Source organism: Haliaeetus albicilla, chromosome 2 (genome assembly GCF_947461875.1).
Source record: "Haliaeetus albicilla chromosome 2, bHalAlb1.1, whole genome shotgun sequence".
NCBI classification, from domain to species: Eukaryota; Metazoa; Chordata; class Aves; order Accipitriformes; family Accipitridae; genus Haliaeetus; species Haliaeetus albicilla.
In genome coordinates this window covers 18,124,198-18,140,846 of record NC_091484.1, presented here as the reverse complement: position 1 = coordinate 18,140,846, position 16,649 = coordinate 18,124,198, and the positions used below count along the sequence as shown (strand labels likewise).

Sequence of the window (16,649 nt, the reverse complement as noted above, 5' to 3'; positions counted from 1 at the left end):
CCTCCAGGGCACACTGCCTCAGAGGGTCCCAGGAGGAATTTCCATAAGCCTACCTGGCAGGCTCCGGGTCCCAGAGCCAGGAACTGACCCAGAACATGCTGTAAGGCAGCCAAGCCCAGAGGGCACAAGCAGGGGGACTGTTGAGCCCAAGCAGTTAAAGCAAAGTGGCACAGCTGCTCCCAGCTCTGCTCTCAGCCCACACGCTGCTGAGTGGCGGGTGGGAGGTTTTTCTCTGCATTGCAAATCCCTTCTTATTCGAGTGCTGCAGTACTGCTTGGAAGGAAAACAACCACTCTGGAGAGAGAGCAAAGGGGTCCAGAACAGCACCTGCTCCTTCTCCTGCCCAAGGCAGGTCCTGGAACTGGCCCCGGGAGAGCCTGGCTCTGTAGATAAAGCTAAAGCTTCCCAAGCAGACAGCCTGGCTGGGAGCAGGAACCATCCATTCCTATTTTCCTGTGCTTGTCTCTGGCACAAATAGTCCTGGCTGAGCTCTCTCTTCAAACCTGGGAAGCAGGAGCAGAGGAGGAGAAGGCAGAGGGAAAAAGGCTTCCAGGTCTGGAGCTGTGAGAAATGGTGGGAGCAAAGTGCTCACAGCGTGTGGCTGCAGCCCCTTTGCAGCGTGGGCCAGAGCACTTCTGGGAGGGTGTTAATGCCATGCATATGCACAGGCAATGTGCAGCAGTGTCCCCTGTGCTTTCTGTGCAGCCCCTCTGCCAGACCAGTTGGAGGACCCAGGTTAGGAGAAAACTGGACTGGGGGGATTTGTTCCCTTTTTGGCATATGGTGTTGGCCAAGCTGCTCATTTCTGCCTAGTCAGTATAAGGGGCTGTGCTCTGAGCCCCCAGGAATGTGGCTGCCCCTTTCCCAGAGGAGTGATTTCATGCTGTGAGCTGGTCAGGTTACTGATGATCCCAACCTATAGATGCATGTCCATATATCCAACACCCAGCGCCCGCTTCACACACCCAACAACAAGTTCTCTTGCCAGACACAGGGCACTACTGGGCTATGAAGATCTTTTGGGAATCCACAGCAAAACAATCCCCATGTTTGCTGGTGCACAAGTTCCCCCACCACCAAGTTTTTGGGAGCCACTTTACTCAACATTTGGCACCACTATCCAGGGAGAGAGAGGTTGGTTTTGTGCTCCTTAGCACAGGTGCTCAGGGACTGATGGAGTGTGGAAGTCCAGGGATAGTGTCCACAGGTTCCTTTGCAGGTGACAAGCCTTTGGAGGGGATCAGCCCCTGGGTGATGAAGGGGACGGGAGCATTGTGGAGCTGAGATTCAGTAAGTGTGCAGGGGCCTTTCTATAGAGAGAGCCCATTTGGACCAGGGAGCCTCTGACAAGGAAGGCATGCTGCCTCTAAAAGCCATGACTCTTCTTCCCTCTAGGCCCTTGGAAACCAAGCAAAGAGGGATGGAGTGAGGGAGGTCATGCTCTCAGGAGGGCTCTTGCCAAGGGACAGAAAATGCCTGTGCTCTTGGCCCAGTCCACTTGTTCCTAATGGGACTGTTCATGCTGATGAGAACTTTGGAGGAGAAAGGAAAGAATATAAACAGAAACCCCTAAAAAAAGGGACAGCAATCCCCAGCAGCAGAAAGCCATCGCTGGGGCAGGGACCTAGGGTGGATTTCTTGCACCAAGGCTTCTGACAAGAAGCACCATGGGGACGTGCGGAGCCAGGAGGTACCAGACCCACCTGCCCTTGGCCAAGCTAGCCCTCTAGGTCTGCCTCTGCAGTCCCATCCTCCCCACCACAGCATCCACCTGTTCACCTCTCTGAATTTATTCAGCTCAACTTTTTAGAACAAACCATTCATCCATTTATCTGTCCACCTGGCCACCTGTCCTTCCATAGTTTTCTCTTTTATCCACACAAAATCCAAATCCATTAGCTGTCTGGATTGCTGTTTATTAAGGAAGGTAGCCAGGTGACTACTAGGATCTCCATTTATTAGCTCCAGCATGTGTCTGTGGGTTTCTCGACAGGGAAGAAGGTATACTCTACTTTTGTGCTAGCCAGAAGATGGATCTGCAGAGGTCTGGGCACCAACACTGCTTTGAAAACATGTGGCCTGGGGCAACAGACACCAAGCCTTAAAGTCCATCTTTTGCTTTTATTCTGTCTCTAAGCAAGCAAGCTTCCAGAAGGAGTGCAGGTGCCTCCACCAGTGGCCTTCGATATGTAAAAACCAAAACAATCCCACAAGCTCATCACGTACAAATGTGGAAGCTGACTCTGCAAGCAGGCCAGACCTCTTCCCTTTGAAAGAAGGGCTGGACCCTGCAAGTCAGGTGCTAGGTTTCATGGTTCCATGTTACTCCTGTTGTCCTGTGCTAGCAATTCTCCAGGATGAACATCAGCTCAGAGCACCCTCCCCCAGCCAACCCTCACCCGTACAGAAACACCAGTGCTCCGGGCTGCGCCAAACACTTTGGGAAAGACGGGTCCTCAGCCATGCTTCGTTACAGGTGTGCTCAGGGAATATGTTCCTCTCAGGAGGAAACCTAGAGGGTATGGGCCAGGGGTTGGGCTGAACAGTGTAAATACTCGCCATCCCATCCTCTTCCACCACCTCTTTCTGTACTCAAGGAAGCAAGACTTTGTAGGGGAGCAGGCCCCTAGTCCTTCCCAAACATGCTGGAGCCTGACTTTGAACCAAGCCCTGGGGTAATCCTGGTCCCATCTGCTGGCTCTGCCTGCAGCACATGTCAATAAGCAACACTGGAGCCTCAGATTAAGCTTCTCTTCAACATACAAAAGAAGGCCATTAGGAGTAAGAAGTCCTCAGCTGCCTCTTCTGAGAGCTCTGCAATCTTTAATCAGTCTCACTCCTTAGTTTTTAATCTCAGATTCTCTCCCACAGTACACAAAGGCTCTGCCATCCCTCTCCCGCAGGCCAGCAGCTCCCTCCAGCCACATGGGCGAATCCTTGCAGGAGCACAGCAAATACATCCCCGCTCCCCTGCCTTGCCCAGCCTGGGCCCCTTTTCGCCTCCAGACCCAAAGTCAGAGCACGGGGTGGTTTATGCAATTACCCAGCATAGACAGCGACCATCCTAGAAGTCTCTGTGCACAGACACAAGGCAGCAAAGGGATGGGGGCTTCTAGTGCAAGCCTTCTTTCTCTCTTCAGTTAATTTGAGTTATTGGTTTCTCACAACTGATAGGCAGCAGGAGGATTACCGCGATACAGCCACATCTCTGGTGGAAGGGGTTGTTTTGGTTCCAAATTCCCTGGGCAGAAACGCAAATGCAGAGTGAGACCAGAGTCCTGATGAGACATGTGGCAAGGGACAGGCAGTCACACCTGCATTTTCCAGTACTTTCAAGAAAGGTTATGAAAGCAGAATAAGGACCCGAGTACCCTTTCTGAAGACACGTTTCGCTGAGCACCCTGTGCAGAAACTGCAAGAAGGTCCCTGCTTAAGACAGCCATGAGCAAAATCCTGTCTTGAAGGTGCTGGAGCATCCAGCTGCTCTCAGACGGGTGCCAGGAGAGGTTTGGCCTCCTTGGCACTGAGCGAGCAGATGGAGGAGAGCAGCTCCAGGTCCTGCTCAGTGGCTCCATCTCCACCTGCACGTGAATGTTGTGCCAAGGGTTGCTCAGAGCGAACTTGGCTGCGAGTGGGGCATGCACCAGGCCTGACTGTGCACAAGTGTCCTCTCCAGGTGTGGGGAGAATGACCAGCTGCAAAACCCAGCCAAGGCTGCTAGCCTGGCCTGGTGATGAGGGGGCACCTTTATTCTGGGAAGAGGCACAGGGAGAGGCTGGCCCTTCATTTCCAGCCTGCCTCACAACATGGGAGGGCAGAGGCACCAGAGGTGGCTTGTACCAATGAAGCACCATGCATCCCACCACTATGTTCTGCTCCTGTGATGTGTCCTTCACAATGGGAAGGGCAGCTGTAGCAATAGTGAGATGCCCACTGCTCCTCTCTCCTGAGCATCACTGAATCATCACCCTGGATGCCAACCTACTGCCTGGCCATGCTATAAACAAGGCAGGAAGCCAATCCAGCAGTGCAGCTATGCATCCCCCAAGCCAGGCTGTCCTGAGCTCTGCCACTCGCCTCCTGGAATATCACCTGCTACATGCTGGCACCCCCACCCGCAGACCAACACACTGTGCAGCCGCAGCATCCCATGCTGCTGCCGTGGAGTCTACCACCATACCAGCACAGCAGGTATCTTCCAGTCACACAGGCAGGGCAGGAGTATGTCCTTGACCCTGACCATAGAGCCTCACAGGAACACAAGCAAAGACCTCACCAGGGCTTTTCTCTCACATCCAGGTCAGAGAGGAAGAACCAGGGCTGCTTCTGCCCCCATGCCACAGCTTCCACAGCTTGCCAGGCAGGGGCTGAGGGCACCAGGCAGCCTGAAGCATGGATTGTCCCCCGCTGCCCGCTCAGCAGCCCACTGCAGGCAGCACCATGGTTGCCTGGGCATGGGGGGGTCAGGCTGCAAGCCCCCGGTATTTCAAGCACTCCTGTCCTGTGCCAGAGCACCTGGCACATGGCTCTCGCCTCCCAGCATCTCCCATGGCAGCCTGGAAGCTGAGCTTGGCACCGGCACTGCGATTCACCTTCCAGTTTCCAAGGAGCTACGGTGTGCCAACAGACTGCCAGGGAGGACCATTCCTCCCCATCACTGCTCCTCTGCTCAGGAGCTACGGGAGAGCCTGGGAGGCACAGAGGAGAGAGGTTGGGTGCACACATGCTGGAGGTGGATGTGGATTTTTTTCGTCACCCTTTCCTTACAAAATAGAGAAGGGAAAAAAAGAAGGAAAAAAAATAGCAAAATAAAGCAAACCTGACAACTCCAATTTCTATCTTAATGAATAAATGAAATGCATCCCAAGAGGTAATTAAGTGCTTTGAACCAAACATGTGTCACCTACATTAAAAAAAGAACCCAGAGAGAAATCAAGCAACTGCAATTAAGGGAAAGAGACAGATGGGTGATTGCCGGTTAGTGCGGAAGCGGGGAAGGCCAGCCAGCTAGGGCCCTGCTGCCTGGTGCTTTCACAGCAGGGGACCAGGGCTGGTGCTCTCACTGTGCCATGCAGGTCCCGTGGGAGAGGGGCAGTCCTGCTAGTGTGGAGGCCTCCTAACACCCAGGGTTCCCAGTGGTTTCTCCTATCCTAAGGACATAACTGTCCCCCGTGCAACCATCCACCTTTGTGCCCCATGGGGACTGTGACCACTTGCTCTCAGGTCTCCCTTCCCAAATCATACACCAAACTTTGTCTCTCCCATCCCCCTGGATGTAACATCCAGGAAGTACCCAAGCCCATCTGATTTAATTTCCTTCTGGCCCTTTCCCTGTTCTTGGCACTACAGTGTGTGGGAGCTGCCTGGAGCATTGCTGTGTCTCAGTCATCACCAAACCACATGCTCAGTTTGCATTGGTAGGGTTTGCTGTTTGTGAATGTGCTGTTCAGGAAGAAGGCTGGAGAAGGTCTTTTCTGCAGTGCAGAAGGGGATGAGGTTGTGGTTGTGCATGACCTTAATCCTCAATCCAACACAGTATCCATCCCAGGTGCACAGCCCATGCCTCCATGCATGTATGCCCAACCTCCATCCTCATCGCCAAATCTCCTTGAGACCTCTGCACTACTTGCCAGAGCCTCAACGTTAAGGAGAAACCTCTATGTATGCCAGCTTGCAGAAAACCACATGCCTCTTCTTTCTCAAGGACCCCAGAAGCTACAAAGACTTTTTTATTGGCCCAAAGGGGGAGGAAAAAGATCAACTTGGTTAAAAAACATCATGGATTTTCCTGTGACAACAATTCAAAGAAGCATTTTAGTAGCTGCTGTACTGAGAAAGCCGCATGCTGTTAGGGTCATGAGCTCTCTGGCAGCCTGTGCTCTTTGGAGGAGCTGTTATTTACTTCTAAGTGGCATCAGGGCCAGGACAGGGCACCCACACCAGCCCCTGCACCCCACCAGCCCCACCCCTTGGGGTCCACAGCTGCTTGCTATTGACCAAAGCTCCAGGGCTGTGAAGGAAAAATCCCCTGACATGGTCTTGATGCTTACTCGATTTTATGACCATCTTCTCCCTTTTGGAGGCCAAATCAAGACCTTTTGAATATTTAGGTTTGGCTGAGCTGCTGATGGAGCCAGTGTCACATCCTGGGAGATGGCAGAAGATCTTTCCTGACATAGGGAAGGCATGTGATTTATTCCTCCATAGGTTGGCCCTGCCTATTCACTGCCTCTCAAGTGTCTGCTGCTTTCAGAACAAGTTCCCTCCCAATGGACCTTAGCAGCTGCGGCAACACTGCTTGAATCCAGAGCCCTGCCCTTTGCACAAGCTCGTCTCTCTCCTTGTGGGAGAAATACAGGCTTTCCATGTGCTTGAGAGGACTGCAGCCGTTCCCTGCAGAAGCCTCCTTCTCTGGCTCGCTGGAGGGGGTCAAGCGTCTGCACCCTCCTCTTGCCCACCTAGCCCACAGTGAGTCAGGGACCTTGGGGACCACCACATGTGTAGCTGAACTCATGGTCACAAGCTAACAGCAGAGAGCAGAAAGCAAATCATGGTGAGGGGCAGCCCCACAGACCCCACTGCGCCTACACCTGGAGGGTGTAGGTGCCTCCTGGGTCTGCTTGCCACTTGGCTCATGGCTTGCCTGGTCTCCATGGGCTCTGCCCCACAGCCACAGCAGGAGCCTGGATGCTCCCACGCTCTGGCATTGCTCCAGCCACTGCCCAGCATCACAGCCATCACCCAGAGCAGACACCGTCACAGCTCTCCCTGCCTCCAGACCCGTAACAGAATCCTCTGGCCACCCTCTGCCCCAGGCCACTGGGGACATGCCAGCACCTCATATCAGCTCACCTGTGGACCCCAGACAGCCCCTCCATCTCCCCCTACCCTGCCAGCAGTACCCCTCCTCCTTTGCTGCCGCTCGGCACTCAGGCTCTCTTTTTGCCTCGCACAGCTACAGCATCCCGAGAGAGAAGAAGCCCACAGCTTTCCAACACCCACAGGCTCCTCTTGCCTTTTGCCCCAAGGAAACCCCATGGAGCAGGACCATGATCCGTGGGGGTCCTGCCTCAGGCCCTGCCCTGCCCGCAGTGCCCGGAGCACTCACAGTCCGGATGCTGCTCTCCGAGGTGACCCTTCTGCCAGGATGCTGCCGTCATTCACGAGCTGGAGGACATTGGTGGTCCATGCGCTGGCTGTGGGGTGGGCAGAGCCAGGTGGCAGCTCTGTGACCGTGCTCCTTGGGCTGAGGAGGACAAAAACAAGTGTGAGCCCAGAGATGCATGGATTAACCCCAGTCCCTTCCCCATCACAAAAGAGTCATCCTCTTCCAGTGTTCCCCTGCCCCAGGTCCCTTCAGGCCCACTCAGTGAGGGAGGGATCCAGCAGAGATACTCCTGCTCCAAAGTCCCCAGACCCCAGATGTATCACTACCTGTCAAGTTCAGAGCACATTCATACCCAGCATCTCCCACAGGCACTCCTCTCCACCAGCCCTCCCTGGCTCCCCATGTGCCCCTGCCTTCCTTGGGAACACACTGAGTGGGGCTGACCCACGTCGCACCCATCAGAAGGACTGGGAAAGCCCTCGCAGGGAACCAGCCATGCAGAGAAGAGTGGTCTCAGCTCCCCAGTCCTGCAGCAGAGCAAGAGACAGAGGCAAAGAAGGAAATCGGCACAGATGCATGTCCATACGTGGCTTCTCCAGACCTGGTCCAAGTATGGCCATGGACTCATGAGCTCATCAGGAAAAAACAGTCCACCATGACTGGGTGGCAGTCACACTGCTGAGGTCAAATCCTCAGGTGTCACCTGAACTCCTGCTGGGGTCCTGTTGAAATGGACAGCACTGTTCCCCTGACTCCAGGGACTCCATAGCTGTCAGACACCAAAGACGGCTCCAGCTTGATGAGGGTGTCCAGGAAGGTCAACAGACTCCAGCATGGTGAGCAACTCGCCCTACTCCAAAGCAAACATTTTGCCTTATGACTGTTGGTGCACTTGAGACATCACAGCTGCTCTCAAAGGCTCGGAGAAAAAGTGGGGTTTAAGCCATGAAAACAGTCAGATGTGCCACAAAGCTAAAGAACAGGTCACCTTCCTGCTGCTTTCTGTCAGACTGGCTAACCACACCAGTGACATGCACATCTGTCCTCCCCATGCACTTTGAAAAGAGCAGCTTACATTCTGATCGGATTAGAGGAAGAAAACTGCATTGCAATAAATCCAGGGAGGGAACTGACTGCCTGGGCTTTAATCTGAGGAGAGCCTTCAAGATAAGAGCATTAAGAAGTGGGGACAAAGCAGCCTTCATGCAGGAATGGTCTGTGCTGGTCCCTAGTCTGGGAAGCAGCACAGCAGAGCTGGCTGTGGCATGCCCTGGCACCTGAGAGCAGCTCAGCACATCCCTTCTAACATGACCTGTCTTTCCATGCCTGCAGCCCACTCAGTGCAGGAGATGGGGGAGCTCTAAGAAGGGCAGGGCATAGGACACAGAGGATCACTCCAAAAGCTTGTATTTCATATCAGGAGCCTGAAATCCCAAGGGGGAACAAGGACAGCACAGTCCTTATCAGAAGACCTTGGAGCAGGGTGGGATCTCTCCCGATAGTCCCTCATTCCAGTAAGGGGATCTGGTGCCTCCCAGCTCTGACTGCACTTCAGCCCCAAGCCGACACTGGATTCCCTCCTCTGCGAAGTCCTTCTTCTGCCTCCTGAATGCAGGGCCAGAGGCAACATACAATCTGCAGAGCTCTGCTCCTCCTTCAGAGGCGTTCACTGAGAGCCATCGCCACCTGGGTGATCTCCAACCCTGACCCATGCCCCATGGATGGGACTGGAGCTTGACAGCTCCTGCAGCAAAGCAGACACAACTTGCCCCTCCAAGAAAGCCAGGCACATTTTCCTCCTCATGTCCCTTTAGAGGTAATCCCCACACCAGCACCAGGGGAGAGGAAGGGAATAAGAAGTGTCAACCTGCATCATCTGTTGAAGGCTGAGGAGAGCAATCTGCCCCCACACTAGGTTTGCACATGGAAGACCTGTGTGTCAGATGGGCAGAAGCCACCTGGGATGTGGTCAGTGGTGAAAGCACAGAGTGGAGCCACTCCTCATGCCAGTGCAATCTGTTTGGTGTAAGTGGGGACTGACAACGCAGGGGGCAGCTTCTGGTGCAGGATCTTGTGCACTCAGCTAGCAAAGCCCTGGCTGAGTGCACAGCTTCATCGTGCTCCTGAGATGAATGGAGCCAGCCCTGCAGCGTGGTGTAAGTAATTGAGGAAAAAACAGTTGTAAGGCAGGAGACAGCTGGATTAAAAGGTGAAGGCCAAAAAGCAAATGAAAAGAGAATCGTTGATGATGGATGGGAAAGCAGTACCAGAGTCCAGTGTTTTCCTGGATGTGCTGTTGAACAGTAGCAAGACAAGAAGAGCTGAGATCAAATCATCGAAAGAGCTTGGACAGCCACGGGGGCTTGCAGAGCCTATTGCAGTTGAAACGGCACAGTCAGCTGCTGAGCTCCAAGTTTCCCAGCCTTGCTGGGAGACCCTGGTGCTGGTCCCACAGCCCACATCTGGTCTGCCGACCAGCGTTAGGATCACTGCTTGCAGAGGCTATGCATGTGGAGGTCTGCCCCAGGTGAAGTTCAGCAGAGTGACCATTACTGCCTGCCTAGCACAGCCCCTCCTGTGCATCTTTCGCTGCACTTTGTCATGTCCTGGCCCTATCTCTGCAGAGCAGAAACCCCCAAACATCTGGTGCATTCTTCTTGAGGGCATTCAGAGAGACAGCACAGAACATACTATAAAGGTCATTACTGCAGTTTGCTTTGCTAATTGCTGCTGATCAGACAGCTTTCTTGGCAAGGGGGGAAAAAGATATTTGGGTAGAAAAAAAATAAATCACCTTCATAAGACAGGATAGTTCAAAACTTCTCTCTTTGCACCAGGTGCCAAGCAGACACAAGCCACCCCGGCAAAGACAGGGGCTGTGACCGCCAGGCAAACTGGTCGAGAGCCTCAGGATAAGTCCCATCCATGGTGCAGGGAGAATGGAGGAGCCAAGGTGAGCCACTGCCCAACAACTGCTGCATAGGCAGACCGAGAAGTGGTCAGACTTGCCAACCACAGAGCAGCTTCCTCTCCCCACCATGGTAAGGACCGACAGGGGACATCACAGCCCCAACATCCCTCCCCTGTGACTTTCCGCATCCTTGCATCACCACTGCAGTTATTTGACTCCAGGCCCATCAGAAAGCGCAAACTGCTGTACCACTTTCCCTGTCTGGCATGAGGCCACCTCCACACCACCTCCACACCCTCTCAGCACAGCCCAGGAACCAGTCTCCCCACACTCTACTTCCCTTTTCTTCAGGGCCAAGGCAACCTCCAACAGGTTTCAGTTCTTGTTCCGTCAGTCCTGAACACTAACCAGAGCCCTTCCGTCCCAGCTGCCTCACAAGGCATTCTCTGCCGGACCTAAAACTCAGCTGGGACTGAGAGAGCAGATGTGACTGCCTGATCCCATGCAGGTCACCTGTTACAAAGCAAAGCACAAAACTGCTCTGCTTGGTTTTCTTTAAAAAACAGTTTGCTTCAGTGTCCTGGACAACCCTACATATTCACAAGACCCTGAAGCAAACCCAGAAGCATTTGCCAGTAGGAGGAGGTTTCCTAGACTGAAAAGCACAAGCAGAAAGCTTCATCCCACCCCATCATTTCCCAGTGGGCTGAGGACAGTGGCATGAGGCTGGCCCAGGGTTGTCCCCACACACTACAGAGAGGGGTTGTATGGCCCCTGCTGTAAATTCTCCACCATGCTGCAGATCCTACCACTGCACAACACCAGTAGAAAGACCTTCCCCAGTACATCTGATGAGCACTGCATCTATCTTGCAACTAGATATCATGAGGCCAGAGGGGTAATGACTTGCCAAAGAGATCACAGGGAGCCAAGAGCAGATCCAGGGATGGAGCTTGTATCTCCCAAAGCCCAGACTCTTGGCCTCATCATCCAGCACATAAGCAGACTAGGAGCCAGAGCAGCCCCAAAAGCATCCATCTCAGAGGGATGGGGACTCTGGGTAACACGGTACTCGATCCATGCAACATCATTCCCTGAAGAAACACTCTGGTTCATCATCAGCACACTCTGGGCAGCAAGATGCACACAACAGAGAACCACCAGGCCACGATCCAGCCATTGAGGAGAGCTGCCGGGATCCCTATGGCCAGGATCACCAGAACCACTCACAGAAGACTTAAAATACATGCTGAAATATTAGTGCCAGAGTCCAGTCCCCTACCACACAAATACAGCAGGACCCATGCTTGGGGACACTGGTGCTGGTGTCTGAACAACCAGCTCATTCCCTCCTAGGCAGATCTCCCACTGAGCTCAGCAGGAGATACAACCATTACCCCCAGTCCCAGGGCAGTGGGAGCCCCCCCAGACCAGGGACCCATTAGAAACCCATGAGAAAACCCATTAGAAATTTAACTAAGGAGAAGGTTTAAGGCACAACTGGGAGGAGCCCTGGGGCTCAGGTGGCTCCAAACCTAAGGAGCAAAATGACTCCAAAACTGGAGGAGCAGACAGCCAGGTATGTGAATGCCCTGGCAGAGACGGATCGGAGACGTCTCCAGCAGGAGAAGCAGCTCCCCATCTGCTTGCTGAAACCTTGACTGCAGAGTTCATCCCTCAGTGCTGGAGGAGATGGATGGGGGCTAGGAAACTTCGGGGAGGACTCTCAGTGCCACTAACCTGGAGTACACAGGCCACCTCCAGGGAAGGACGAGGGCAGGGCTCAAGGGCAAGGCTCTCTTGAGAAAGCTGGAGGGGGCTTTCTCTGCTAGGGCAGAGGGTGTAAGGTCCCCAGAGGACAGGCACTGCTGCTCCTTTTGCGGGCCAGGCTGGATTCAGGTGTTAAGGAGCTGGAAAGGACAGGGGAGATGTATTTCAGCAGTGCTTGAACCCCAGAGGTACTTCAGCATCACAGCAAAGTAAATACCCCATAAAACGTTCATCTAGCAGCTGTACTGTAGTGCACAGGTTCATTCACCTCTGTTCCCAGCGCTCTCCTTCGAGATGACGAATAACTATTCACACTGCTGAGGTTTATGATGGAAGCACACAACAAACCCTCAGCCCCAGTAAATGCTAGTGAGAGAGGGGGGAGTCTTGGGACCCCCATCCCAGGCTGCCTGGAGGCAGTGGGAGCAGTTCCCGGGCTCACTGCCAGAGAGGTTTGGGGGAAGCAAAGCAGCTGGGCAGCAAAAGGGAGAAAACCCAGGCCTGAGCTGCAGCCCCATGCAGTGCTTGGCTGAGAGTGCTAGAGGGAAAAAAACCACGTGGCTGCACCAGATGTATATCTGGCCCCCAGCGCACACCCCATCATCCATAGCCCCCTCCTGAGGCCACAGCTGGCATCCCCACCTTGCTGCACCGCAGGGCAGGAGCACCACACAGCATAGCATGGGGAAGGTGTGTCCGAGGACTGCTGCAAAGCAGCTGCTGCGAGTGCTTGCTGTGGGGCACTGCCATCACTCGCCCGACTTGCCACGCTGCTCCCTCCATCTGCTGAACCCAGCACGTTTATTTTTGTATTTCCACGTTTGATCAGATCGACTCTTCCACTTTAATCTAATGAGCGTGCTGCGCTGAAACAAACACAATCTGTCCATGGAGTGCCGGGGAAGATGTCTGGGGGCACTGCAGAGACACCATGGGGAGCCTGCAGTACCCTGATGCAGAACCAAGACACGTCTGGTAGCCAGCACAGGCCGAGCTCCCACTCCTCGCCCCACACATGCCCACACAAATATCCCCACAGCTCCAGGGGCTGAAGACCTGAACGTGGAAAGGTACCTCTGGAGAGAAAAGCATCCTCCTCAGGCTCCGATCTGGGCATAGCTCTGCTGTTTCCTTCCTTTTCTTGCCCATTTCCCATGCTGCTTGACTGTCTTTCCAGCTAATTACCCCACGGTGCTATGGGCATGAGCCACTTGGCAGCCAGCATCTGCACTGGCTCCCAGAAATGACCTTGGCCGCTCAGAGGACAAGCAGGAACCTTTTTGCCTTCCAGGTTTCCCCGAAGACAGACAAGAAACCTTCAGCGGGAAGGACAAGATGCACATCCAGCCCCTGCGGTTTGCTGCTCTCCAGTTGCGAGCTCATCTGCACCAGCTCTGCCAGCTCCAGAGCATGGCTGGAGGCACCGAGCCTGCAGCTCCCTGCGCTGGGACGGGTCACCTCTACAAGGACCCTCCAGCACCAACTTCCTGTAGAAACTCCCCAGCAGGATTTACCACCAGTCTCAGGCTTGGAAGTTTTTCTCCCTGCTGTTTTTCATACTCAGTTTCATTGCAGTAAAGCCCGGAGACAGGTTTGTTTGCATTCCCGTGGTGTGTGGACAGTGCAGAGGGGAGCTCAGCCACACTGCTTTGGTGTGAAGAGCTTCAGGGGAGAGCAAGTACTGGATGTGGGGTCATTTAGGAAGCAATCTGGCCAGGCAGCATCACTGCCACTGCCCCCCTATGCTTCTTCCCTGGTGCGAGGAGAGAGATGGAGCAGAAAGGACCTATCTCAGGAGAAGACACTGTCTGCAGCTCTCCACAGCAGTGACAACAGTCCTTTGGAGCATCCGACCTTGCACCAATGGAAAGCCCCAGGAGCCCTGTGGCTGGGAGACCCTTGGGGTGGAAGGCAAGCTGTCATCTGGCAAATTGTGGGCGCTGCCTGGGCAGCAGCTGGGAGGCTGGAGGCAGGGCAGTCTCCTCCTGGCTGCCCAGCTGCCTCGTAGCAGCTCAGATGGCTCAGCTGGGCTGCCCAGCTGGCCCCAGTGAGGACAACTCCACTCAAGGAGAGGGCTCAGCTGCCCATCACGGGCACTGCTGGGATGTGCATGGGGACGAGCTGGTCATCCACTCCCATGGGCAGAGGAGGGGCATGTGGGGAAGGCCCCCGGCAGCTCGCCACCCTGCCCTGCTCGGAGGGAGGGCAGGCAGGAGGCAGGGCTGAGGGCAGTGGGCTGGATACGCTGAAGGACTCCAGGGGACAGGGGCTCCCATGGGGCTGCCTGTCCCCAGGACCTGGGGCAGAGCCAGGCCAGTGCCCAGCCAGGTTCGTCTCCACACGCTGCCTCTTTATACCTTCCCTCGGCCCAGGCTTGTTTTGACCTGGGTGCCAAAGGCTCAGCAGCTTTCCAAGCTCACGTGGCACTTTGGGAAATGCCTCCTCCAAATGCTCGCGTGCTTGGGCTCCTCGGGGGTGAGGTGCTGAACGCCTCAGGGAGCTTGAGGCAGTGGCACGAGCATCCCCGCACCGAGGAGCTCAGCACCCACCCATTTGGGTAAGGTGGCTGTTTTGGCTTAACCTTGAGCCTCACTGCAGTAAAGCTTTGTATGCGGATAGGTTTCCTTCAGTCTCCTCCCCAAACAAAATTCCCCAACTCCCTCCAGCTATCACATCTGCAGATTCTTTTTCCTTAAAATAATAACTAAGTCCATGCCGTGAGAGGCTTGCTCTTGCCCTGCTTTAATAAAGAGGGAAGATGAAAAGACCAGGAGAAGATTTGCTTTTGCAGCACCTCGCTGTCACTCCCAGTTCTGTGCTCTCCGTCCTTATTTCTCATTCTCCTTTCCAGGAGCTGTCTGTAACCCTTTGATAATAACCTCTTCTCTCCCAAAAGCAGGCAGTGTCCTTTCTTGCCTGCACAGCCAGAGAAACGTCACACTTTCCCTTTGATGTCAAGATAATGTATAGATGTAACATCGCGTGTATGTGTGACAAATGCAAACAGCCAGCTCTCTGTTCCAGATTTGGTAATTTAGGGAGAAAAAGGAAAAGCTAGGAAAAAAAAAAAATCTTAAAATGAATTCTGCCCATCCATCACACACACACAAAGCTGCCTCCAGGCAGCCTGCCCTCCCTGGGGGCCTAGGACCCCTAAATGTTCAGGGCCAGGGCTGCACCGGGGACATACAGGGCCCTGCTGATACCAGGGGTCCTGCATGTCCCCCTGACCCACTGAGCACTGGGGCCAGCCCTGGCAGGTCTCTGTGCCCAGAGGAGATGATACCTCACAGCCCAGCAAGAATATGGGGCAGCCGTGAACTACTTCGTTACAGCAAAAATAGTAGCTCAAAACCCATGGTTTTGTCGAAAGCAGTTTGGAAGATGGATTTGCAGGAACGCCTCATCCACCAGCAGTGCAGGTGCCAGGGCTGCCCCACTGAGCCCTGCTCTCCAGGCACACCATGTGCACTCTCCAGGTGCTGCTTAGGCCCCTGCTCCAGGCTTACAGGAGCCTGTGAAGCCTGGAGAAAACTCCCACTGTTCGCTCTTTACAGTCCCTCTGACCAAGGAGGGGTTTCTGTGGTCCACATGAACTGGGACATGCCTGGTTAGGACAGAGGATGAGCCCCTTCCCTGCACTGCAAGCATGGGAGGCATCACCCCCTCTGGCTACCTCTGCCCTGGGCAGCCCTGGGTCTGGCCTCCAGCCCCAGCCCCGAGGAAACCTCCCCACCACCAAGGACCAAGCCCTGACCCTTCCAGTCCTGGCACAGTCCTCAGCTGGGTTCAGGGCATGGTTTGGGACCAGCACAGGCAGAAACCATCCCAGGAGGCAGTTCAGATGCAGCCAGCATCCAAACAAGATGGACGAGTACAAGAAAGTCTATTCTCGGGCACAGGGGTCTTTCCTTGACTCTTGGTCTCAGTGCCAGCAGGGACACATTTAATTGCAGACAAGGCATGGTCTGAACACAGCAGGCTGAACAGAGTGGTGCGGGGGGCCTGCCTGCCTGCTGGTGAAGGCCCTGGGCATGCATGCCACCTCGGCCAAGGAATGCCAGCAACCTCCAGAGGTGCACGCAGCATGAATGGTAAAGCAGGCAAAGCTCAACTTCCTTTTCTGCAAGACCCCTCCCCACCCCACAGACCTGAGCATCGTTTTCATTTTCATCTTCACATCCTGCTTCTGCAATGGCTTCACAACCAGCCTGGCATGTGCCTGGCAGAGGTGAGGAGCCTTTACAGCCATCCCAGTGTCCCCATGCATGAGCCAGACCTCTGTGTGCTGCTGGTACACAGAGGGAACAACTTTTGATCCCACTGATCCTGTGTTTTATCTAAACGAGTGCCAATGCCGGTGTCAATGCTACCACTTCATGCGGAGTGGCTTGATCCAAAGCCACTCCAGGTGGGGAGGACCTGGTTGGCGTCTGGTTTGCCTAAACGAGCCAGCGAGTGCCTGGGGCCACAAAACCTCCCTGGCGAGCGTGACAAGCATGGCAGGTTGGAGGGCGAAGCCCGCAACAGTGATGACAGGCTTCTCGTGATTACCTGCAAGCACTTGCTCACCCTGGCTTCATGATTCACTGCTTGGGTAGCACAGCGTAGTGGGCCGAGGAGAGAGCCGGGGGAAGCTCACCTGCAGCAAGAGGGCCAGGAGTCAGCAGATGGGCTCCTGCACACTCTGTCGACCCATTGTCAGCAGCCCCAGCTGTGACTGGGCTGGGACCTCCCACAGCCAGCACGTACCAAACAGCATGTTTCACTTGGGGCATGACCAGGGCAGTGAGCTTGGGCACATTGGTGGGACACACTCTCGCCCAGAAAGCCAGAGCCTGTCCTCTGGATCCAGGCTCT

The 16,649-nt window shown here is 54.6% G+C and overlaps 1 protein-coding gene across 1 annotated transcript in view; it reads right to left on the bottom strand.

Moving 5' to 3' along the window:
* The window catches only part of DLGAP4 (DLG associated protein 4), a 150,867-nt gene extending 143,635 nt beyond the window's left edge, over positions 1–7,232 (bottom strand). The window contains exon 1 of the mRNA XM_069808068.1: positions 7,109–7,232. The gene's annotated coding sequence lies outside the window, so the exon portion shown is untranslated. The remainder of the gene's footprint in view (positions 1–7,108) is intronic.
* Between the last annotated feature and the right edge of the window lie 9,417 nt (positions 7,233–16,649).